The sequence below is a fragment of the Sus scrofa genome, chromosome 7 (assembly GCF_000003025.6).
Source record: "Sus scrofa isolate TJ Tabasco breed Duroc chromosome 7, Sscrofa11.1, whole genome shotgun sequence".
Lineage (NCBI taxonomy): Eukaryota > Metazoa > Chordata > Mammalia > Artiodactyla > Suidae > Sus > Sus scrofa.
In genome coordinates, this window is record NC_010449.5 from 21,742,907 (window position 1) to 21,750,232 (window position 7,326).

General features: G+C 37.4%; 1 pseudogene; it reads right to left on the reverse strand.

The window, feature by feature from the left end:
• LOC100513933 lies at nt 5,578-7,061 on the reverse strand (annotated as a pseudogene).

Below are 7,326 nucleotides of genomic sequence, written 5' to 3' on the forward strand. Positions count from 1 at the left end.
CTCGTACCATGCACAAAAAGAAACTAAATGGCCTAAAGACTTAAACATAAGACAAGACACCATCAAACTCCTAGGAGAGAACATAGGTGAAACATTCTCTGCCATCAACCATACAAATGTTTTCTTAGGTCAGTCTCCCAAAGCAATAGAAATAAAAACAAAAATAAACCAATAGGACTAAACGTACAAGCTTTTGCACCTCAAAGAAAATCATAAAAGAAAAGGCAACCAACAGAATGAGAGAAAATAGTTTCAAATGATGCAACCAACAAGGGCCTAATTTCCAAATACACAAAAAATATACAACTCAACAGCAAAAAAAAAAAAAAAAAATTCAATTGAAAAATAGGCAGAAGACCTGAATAGACACTTCTCCAAAGACATAAGGATGGGAGTTCCTGTCATGTCTCAGCAGAAATTAATTTGACTAGTATCTATAAGGATGCAGGTTTGTTCCCTGGCCTTGCTCAGTGGGTTAAAGATCCAGCATTGCCATGAGCTGTGGTGTAGGTCACAGACATGGCTCGGATCTGGCATTGTTGTGGTTGTGGCATAACCAACAGCTACAGCTCTGATTCAACCCCTAGCCTGGGAATCTCCATATGCTGTGGGTGTGGTCCTAAAAAGACAAAAAAAAAAAGATATAAGGATGGCCAATGACACATGAAAAAATGCTCAAAATTACTAATTATCAGAGAAATGCAAATCAAAACTACAATGAGGTACCACTTCACACTGGTCAGAATGGCTATCATTAGTAAGTCTACCAATAACAAATGCTGGAGAAGGTGTGGAGAAAAATGAACTCTCCTACACTGTTGGTGGGAATGTAAATTGGTATGAGCACTATGGAAAACAATATGGAGATTCCTCAGAAAACTAAATATAGAACTCCTATACTTATATCTGGAAACTAATATATGGCACAAATGAACCTATACACAGAAAAGAAAATCATGGACTTGGAGAAGAGACTTGTGGTTGCTAAGGGGGAGGGGGAGGGAGTGGGATGGATGGGGTGCTTGGGGTTAACAGATGCAGACTATTGCCTTTGGAATGGACTAACAATAAGATCCTGCTGTGTAGCACTGGGAACTATGTCTGGTCACTTATGGAGCATGATTATGTGAGAAAAAAGAATGTATACATGTATGTGTGACAGGGTTACCATGCTACACAGTAGAAAATTGACAGAACACTGTAAACCAGCTATAATGGAAAAAAATTTTATATATATATATATATATATATATATATATACCATAAGATCCAGCAATCCCACTCCTGGGCATATATGCAGACAAAGCTTTCATTGAAAAAGATACATGCACCTCTACGTTCATTGCAACACTATTCACAATAGCCAAGACATGGAAACAACCTACATGTCCATCAACAGATGAATGGATTAAGAAGATGTGATATATATACACAATGGAATACTACTCAGCCATAAAAAAGAACAAAATAATGCTGTTTGCAGCAACATGGATGGAACTAGAGACTCTCATACTAAGTGAAGTAAGTCAGAAAGAGAAAGACAAATACCATATGATATCACTTATATCTGGAATCTAATATATGGCACAAATGAGCCTATATTAAGAAAAGAAACAAACTCATGGATATGGAGAACAGACTTATGGTTGCCAAGGGGGAAGGGAAGAGGGTGGAATGGACTGGTGCCGGAGTCCAGCCCCAGCAGCCAGGGAGCGACGAAGGAGAGGAGGGGCTACAAATGGCGCGGAAAGAATTGGAGTCAACTCCTCAGCTGCATGCTGCAGATGACCTGATTTACTAAGTAAAGAGCATCAGCTTTTATACCATTTTACAAACAAGTCTTATGTAAGATTTGTCATTAACATTTGATTTAAAGCCCCTTTTGTACCCTCCACCCAAGATGAAAAAAAAAGAGATTTTTCTTTAAGATTACAAACTCAGAAATTTCACACTGTATTTTTCTTAAAAGGTCAATAACAGTCAGCTATTCTATTCTATTTTAAGAGCAAAGCTTAATAAGTGATAGACTATGGTACCTAACATTCTTTAGAGGCCTATGTGGTTAACAGAAACGCATGAGAGCCTTAGGCTCATGACATTGTTGGGGCTTCCGTTTATTTGGCGCCAGCATAGCTAAGCATATAACCTATTAACCTGTCTTACGTAAGCTCTTTATATAAGCTATCTATCTAAACCACCAATTACAATAGGGAGGAGTATCATTCCTAAGAATTGCCAAGTGCCCCCACGAGGGATAATAAAAGTTACAGGTGTCACTGTTATTTAATAGAAAATATATCTGTTGTAAGGAACGGCAATTTGTAGGCCATATACAACACTTATACCAGCCCCGGACTTCTTCCCATGTGAAGGGACTGAAGTCATAAAAGTTTCCCCTGTATACTTCTACAAAATAGGTGCCATTAATTATTACTCCAAAACAAAGGATTTTTCCATTAACTGTTTAAGTAACTTCACTCTGTTTTGGTCCTGGTGTTTACGTACCCAGGGCAAATCCCTAGTTATAAGGAAACTATGAGTCAAAGATGGAAAGAGAAAAACAAACACAAAGAAGTAAATCAGCATATTTTTTAGGGGGTATCATTTTTCTCTTCCAGGAAACTGATGTTTTTCAAGGAATTGCTCTGCAATCCTTCTTTCTTTGGCCTGTCTGTAGCTCTGCTAACCAGACAAGCCTCACGCAGGTGCTGACTGTGGCTTCTTTACTGGAGCAGCCTTATGGCTCCCGACAGACTGGGATTTGGAGGTTAGTAGATACAAACTATTGCATTTGTAGTGGATAAGCAATGAGATCCTGCTGTATAATAAGGGGAACTATATCTAGTCACTTGTGATGTAATATGATGGAGGATGTGAAGAAAAGAATGTATATATATGTATGACTGGGTCACTTTGCTGTACAGTAGAAATCGACAGAACATTGTGAATCAACTATAGCAAAAATTTAAAATAAAAAATAATGCTTTCCCTTGTATAAAGGGAGACTACAGAAGCTGTGTCTGACTGGTTCAGGTCCTCATAGATATTGCAGAGACTGTCACTCCTGTTATGTGTCCTTTACTAGTTGTTAGTAAATCTTATGCTCCTTAAGATATTTGTTTCATATGAGTCTGACTGACTTTTTGCATTTCTGCATTCACTTATCACCTGAGCTGATGATGTGCCCCATGTGTTGCTCAGAGGGTTAAAAGGCTAGAAGATTCTATGAAGTGCTCTAGGGCATAATGACAATCCTGAACTCCAGATGCTAAACACAGATGGGATAAAATAATTTAATTAAGCCCCAGGTACAATCACTGAAGCCATTCCATAAATTACTAATGAGAATTCAGAAAGAAACAGTCCAAATAATTTTGGTGGCAATTTACACAACCCTGTGATCTGTTATAGACAAAAGCATAGACAGTTTGAGGAGGCAGTTTCTAGATACCATATGAAAAATGTTACAGAACACTACTGAACTTGTGGGGTTTGGTATCTTAAATGATTTTTTAACTTTAGCAGGGGCCCTGACATCTTTATTATATATAATTCATTTCCAAGAAATGTACACATCCAAATGCCATTTCAATGTTTATTTAAAGGAGATAAATCCATTTTGCAACAGTGCTTTCATGTGTCCTGAAAAGCAGAAGAGTAGTTGTTTAGCCAGAAAAAGCTCTGTGGCTTCATAAGACCTTGAGGGTTTCTGCACCAAAGAAAGTTAATTTGAGGAATTTTAAAATGATTATTAAGGTATAACTCTAAGGATGTCGTTGAATAATAATGGAGAATGGGAAATATATCACCCTTGGGTGTATTCCAAAAAATACTTATGCCGGTATACATTAACTATCACTATGGCACTAAAATTTCCAAAGTGTTGATTCCAAGTATGACTAATGAGATGTTGTTAGAGATACATATAGCTAACTATGTGTATGATTTGCCCAAACTGTCATTTCTAGCTTGCCAAAATTATATCTCTGTTCCAAGATCACTTGTCATGAGTGTGCCCAGCAGAGAGGGTTCAAAGCCCAGGAGGAGGTAGGTTAGCTATCAGGACAGGGAACTGTGTGATAAATGTTGTGCCTGTCTCCACTCAGAGACACAAATGTGGCATGTGTTGGAAAGGCCTACATTTACACAAACATTTCTGTGATTTGTAACTGTCAAAGCACTAACCTCCATGGAAACGCACACTGTTCATGACATCGGACATATACAAAACCAGAATTCATACCCCAAAACAAGTTTACATGACAAACTGAGCTTGGTCAGGGATCTAATTAAGGGCTAGAATGTCAGATTAAATTCTTCTGGGATGTTTATATTTATTTTTCAGAATTCAGAATTGTATGACAATTATTTCACAGTGAGATGGCTATTTGTGAAGCCTAAGCAAATAGAATTTTTTAAAATTAATATGCACTTTATTTATTCTTGAAATTTTTTCCACTGAATTTGAGTAACCTTCTACAGAACACAGGATTTCTTGGAAATAAGAGGCTATTTTTCATATTTATATAATAAGTCACTGAATTCAAAGTATACAGGGCTTTTGCCAGGTATGAGTTACAAAGGCCCTGACAATGGATGCCTGAATCAAAGAATTTGTAAAATGATATGAGGAGAGTAGTCTGAATATATCTTACCCTTTGAAATTTTGCTGAATTACTGTAGGTGAAATGTGTAGAATATGAAGTAGGACTTAGGTCATGTACTATTCAGATATAAAAGTATTCTCAAAGATCATTTCTTAAAAGGAAGAAGTTTAAAATGATCAACTCCCAAACCTTACATCAGCATTTCTCTGGATATGTACAAAATTATATGCAAGCACTACCTGGTGTTATTACCACCTATGGGCTACCATTCTCACTGACAGAAGTGCATCACGCCCTTCACTCAGCTCTTCCTATGTGCAGCATTCTCTGAAATAATGCTACATAATATGACTGCCACACTGGTGAGATCACAGTGGGCCTAATTTCTGGATGGCTTTATCAGGATTGATATTTCCAAGTTCTTTTTGAGCCTAAACTTTTTTTTTCTTTAAGCCTAAACTATTTCTGTGAAAAAGCTGATGCATTCAACCCATGGACTTTATAAAAAGCCACAACTGAAATGCAAGAATAAGTGACAGTCTTTAGCGACTGCCAGAAAATGCCAAAATATTAATATTTTTGACAGTGTTTCAGTGGTTTCATGTTTCTGTATTTGCTGTGCCTTTACGGTATGTTCTTAAGTGTCTTTTTGTAAGTAGAAAAGGAATAATGTTCCCAAATGGGGGTGCCAAGAAGGAAAACCAGGGCAGCTTCTAGGGGAGGAAAAAGTTTTCCTCTGCCAGCATAGGGATCCTGGCTGTGTCTAAAAATTAATTTTACAAAGACAAATTAACAGGAAAAAAGCATTCAAATCTTGCCAAATTTTTAAATATATATAGGAGCCTTCACAAGAGAATGAAAACCCTAAACTATACCTTTTAGACAAAGAAGATCCTATACCTTTTAGACAAAGAATAAATAAATTCGTGAAGAATGGACAAGACCAAGGGTTTGGACTAGGAGTGGCCCAACTATAGCTAAGCAGTACTCATCTTCTTTAACTAGTAATAAGGGTTAGTTTAAAAAAGTTTATACAGATTCCTCTGGTGCCATCTCTGGGTTGATAAGAGCCTGTACAAATAAATAAAAGAATTTATTTTCTGCTTTAGACAGAAAATAGGGAATTTTTTCATCATTTACTTCTTAATTTCCATCAGCTAAAAATACTTTCTATGATCTTTAGGCATATTTTTGGATGAGATATTCTATATTCTTTCAAACGTCTTAAAAATTATAATGATGTAAATGCTCTAGAAACAGTGAATCAACATTCCTAGAGGTTGGAAAGAATTCATTAACTTAGACTTGGAACAGTCATTTTTGTAAGAGAATGAAGTAAAGAAATACCCTTGAGGGTCTCAGAAGAAATTTTGGATGACAAATGGGGAAGATGTGCATCTTAAGACCTCAGGCATTCAAAATCCTTCCATTAAATGGTCTTCACCCCATCATCCAGAGTCTGAGTTCTTCCAAAGCAACTTCCTCATTGCTCCCTTCACGTCCTTGTTGCGCAGTGTATATATGAGGGGATTGATCATGGGAATAATGATGGTATAGAAAAGAGATATGAACTTGGCCTGATCCTTGGAGTCCTTGTTGCTGGACTGAAGATAAGCATAGAGGGCTGAGCCATAGAACAGGGAGACCACTATCAGGTGGGATCCACAGGTCCCAAATGTTTTTCTCTGCCCTGTAGAAGACTTTATTCTTAAGACGGCCCTCACAATCTGACTGTAGGAGAACATGATTAATGCAACAGGCATGAAAGAATGATGACACTGCAAAGAAGATCTCAGACTCATTCACAGTGGTGTCAACACAGGCAATCTTGAGCAAAGGAGGGACCTCACAAAAGAAGTGGTCTAATTCATTTCTCCCACAAAGTGGTAAAAAGAAGATAAGCACTGTCTGCAATAAAGAGTTAGCAAAACCAATGATCCATGAAGCAGAAGCCATTAGGGCACAGAGACGGGGGTGCATGATTACTGTGTAGTGAAGGGGCTTGCAAATAGCTGCATAGCGGTCAAGTGCCATGACTCCTAAGAGAATGCATTCTGTACCTCCCAATCCTAGAGCAAGGCACAGCTGAACTATACAACCACCAAAAGATATGGATTTGTTAGATCCTCTGAGATTAACCAGGAGCTGGGGGACAATGCTGGTAGTATAGCACAGGTCCACAAAGCTTAGGTTGGAGAGGAAAAAGTACATAGGGGTGTGAAGATGTGGGGTCCACATGGGACAATACAGTAATGGTTGAGTTTCCCAGCAAAGTGAAAATGTAGAAGATCAAAAGAGCCACAAAGAGAAACTGCTCCAGTTGAGGCCTGTCAGAGAAACCCAGCAGGATAAATCCAGTGAAAGAACTTCCATTTCTTTGTTCCATCCTATGTTAGCACATGGTTCCTGCCAAGACAAAGTGTTTAAAAATTTTCAGAAGGGGAGGGGAGGTGGGCATGAGGACATCAATCTATCATGTTCAAAGACATAGGCATAGGATTTTATATGCAACTGCTTGAATAAATGGTATATTCATTGAAATTAATATGTTATACTAATTTAGTGCCTCATTATCAAAAATATTACTATTAATATTTAATATGAGAAAATTAAATAATATATCTTTTGTTTCCATCAATCATAGATACAAAAGGTCTTTTTCAGATTGTGTTTAATAGGATTTAAGGTACTCAAGAATATATGCACGTTTTAGAGAAAA